The sequence below is a fragment of the Neoarius graeffei genome, chromosome 3, assembly GCF_027579695.1.
Source record: "Neoarius graeffei isolate fNeoGra1 chromosome 3, fNeoGra1.pri, whole genome shotgun sequence".
Taxonomy (NCBI): Eukaryota; Metazoa; Chordata; class Actinopteri; order Siluriformes; family Ariidae; genus Neoarius; species Neoarius graeffei.
In genome coordinates this window covers 99,381,326-99,384,335 of record NC_083571.1, presented here as the reverse complement: position 1 = coordinate 99,384,335, position 3,010 = coordinate 99,381,326, and positions in this window count along the sequence as shown.

Below are 3,010 nucleotides of genomic sequence, written 5' to 3'. Positions count from 1 at the left end.
TGCCGCCCTACATTGTAAGTATTATCCCAAATTATGACTTGTCTGTCATTCACTGAGAAGCATTGCTAAATAATGTAATTATGTCATTCCTGTTACCAAGTTGTCATTCCTGTTACCGCTTGGTTTTAACCCTCTCACCGAGTCTGTCGTAATTGTCAACTATCATCACCTGAACAGAATCAGCCATCAGGCTAAGGCCTTTGATCCTGTAATGTTTTTTTCAGATTGGCCATAGTCCAACCATACAGGGCTAATACTTCACTTTCATTTTTGTGCAAAACTGGTATTGGGGCGTAGTTAACTCAGCAATTTGCAGTATAGTGTTAAAATCACTTCAGTTTTGTCTTTAAATCTGTTGAAGGGGACCAAAAACAAATTTATGATATCTGTTTTAGAATACTGGTGTGCTTTTTGCTATGTTGTATCCTGCTCATGTCCAGTAACAGGAATGACCCAAAGTCACCTACGGTCACTTTTGAAACATCTGTGGGAAGACATACATAAATTATTGAGCACTGCTAATGACATGTTTAGATGTTCACATGTCCTGTGAATAATGAGACATATACACTAGGGCAAAATATTTCTAGTAACTGAACTGAAGCTTCAGTAAAAGAGCTTGCACGTTCTGAGGAGAATGACCCATATTCAGAAGATTGCTATGTGCAATGGAATCGACCCCTACAGTCTGGGAAAGAAGGATTTGTCATACAATCTCGAAAACTACCCTTCAGTCGAGTTCCCCGACATCTCGAACTATCTGGTGTTGCAGACGTCCTTCTACACCGCAAAACAGATGAAAGCGTGGAAGAGTATGGAGGCTTACAACTTTTTTGCATGTGGCTGGGTAAAGGACCTCGGTATCAAGTCACTGCCGAATGAATCCTGGATTGTTTTTGCCCATGTAAGTATGTTTTTTAAGCTTTTCGTTCGTGTCTTTACAACGAAGCGCTGCAAGTTGAAGTGTAAATAAACAACAGTTGGCTTGATTCTCACTTGTGTTGGCTCTTATCTCTCAGGTAAATAATTCACAAAGATCATCAGAAACCCCTTTAAAGACCTGGATCTTAGTTAAACAAGACGGAGAAGTGATCACGGCGCATTGTAACTTTATGGCTGGGGAAGAATTTTGTCGCAACCTTCATGCATACGGACTTTGTGAGGAGTAAATAAAGAAACAGCTGGGGACTTTAGCACTCTGTGACTAAAAAAAGTACCGTAAAATAACGACACATCGCAAGAAAAGTACTTGGAAAACACTAAGGACATAGCTGAGAGGGAAATACAAACTTTTCGCCAAGTGATCACTGCAAACTCGAGCATGCTTCAACTCTGCTCCCTTCGATTTCAGTGAGAGGTTCAAAAGCCACATTTCTCTACATCTTTTTGTGAAATCCTGTGTTCGTTCACTCTTTTTTATGAGTTCATGGGGAACCCCGAAGAAACTTTTATCAGTTTCACGGTTTGATTGATTCGAACAACCTAAAACAACGCAAGCATAAGGCATTTTTCATGTGAGAAATGCACCTTCTCCATACAAACACTGTCAACTGAGCTTTAGTAGACCACCAGCTAGAGTTTTGAATAACTAATGAGGCGGATGTGACATCACATGAAACCCAAGAATAGCATAGGGTCTAAGAATACTATTAAGGTAAAACACTGTTTGAAGGGGATTTGGAATTTAGTGGTATACTTCAAACCACAGTATACGTTACTGATAACCTCCAAATACAAAACAGAAAGCACAAAGATCATCGTTAACTGGTTGAGCGAGAATCACAATGAGCACTCTCTCTCCCTGTTTACTTTGTGATGCTTTTGGGAAACTCAGCTCATAGTATAGATTCATTATGATTAAACTGATTAAAGTTAAAATGGCTTTAAACTGATTAAAGCCATTTTAATCCCTCAACACCTCCATGAGGTACAACCATAGGGTTTTGAAACAGCACGATATCATAAACATCTGTAATAATAGGAAAAGACATGGACAGAAATGCTGAGGTTTCTGTGACTGAGAATGAATGTAATTATACCCAGTCCACTGTATAATGAATAATCCATGAACTAGGCTTCTTACAAGTGCTGAAATCCCATGAAAGTCTCCAGTAGAGCTTTCATTATTAGATAGAAAAGAGAAAAAGAAAACCTCAAAAAAGAAAAGTCAATTCAGATATTCTCTTTATTCTACTGTGTAAAGCCTCCATTTAATAATACATAAGTCATTGAGACAAATTGCTTTAGGTCTTGGCACAGAGGAAGTCACACTATGTCCCTGTAGGACCCTTGCACTGATGTCACATTTACCTTAGCAACCGTCACTACCCTAGGCCTGGGGGACAAGCAAACTTTGTTTACATACTGTCCGCATACTGAAGCCAAGCGAAAATGTCCAGTGTCTGTTGCTGTCGCCTGAAGAAAACTACAGCTAACAAAGCTCTACTACCGGATTACTTGGATAATCTTAGTCAGAAAGAAGCGAAGGATAGATATAAGTGGAAATTAGAGTTTATTAGCAGTTATGATCGGTACAAAATTCCTCGAAATGACTGGAGTGACGGTGCATATTTGTGGCCTGGCATTAGCGTTAGCTACATGTTGGAATATACCTTCTTTTTCCCGAAGAGTCCCGACACAGAAGAACAGTTAAAAAAAAACTACAAAAGCAAGAAAACCTTCTTTGGGTAAAGCATTTTTCCCAACATCAGCTTTTGGGAACAGAATGTTGCGAAAGCCAAAGCATTTACTCTCCTACCTGAACTGTGGGCTAGATGGTATTCCTGCCCTCCATGTCTCCGCAACCCCGAGAACATCAAGTTACAGAGCTATTTGCACTCTATCATTTATACAGTGATACTTATTCTTGTTAAAACAATATCTGAAGTGTTATTATTTGCAAAATAACAAAATAATTTGCTCTAGACTTTCAAACAATATTATAAGATTTTATTTTAATTTTATCTAATAGTGGATGGTACAATAATTACAAACGCAAACAGAATCAACA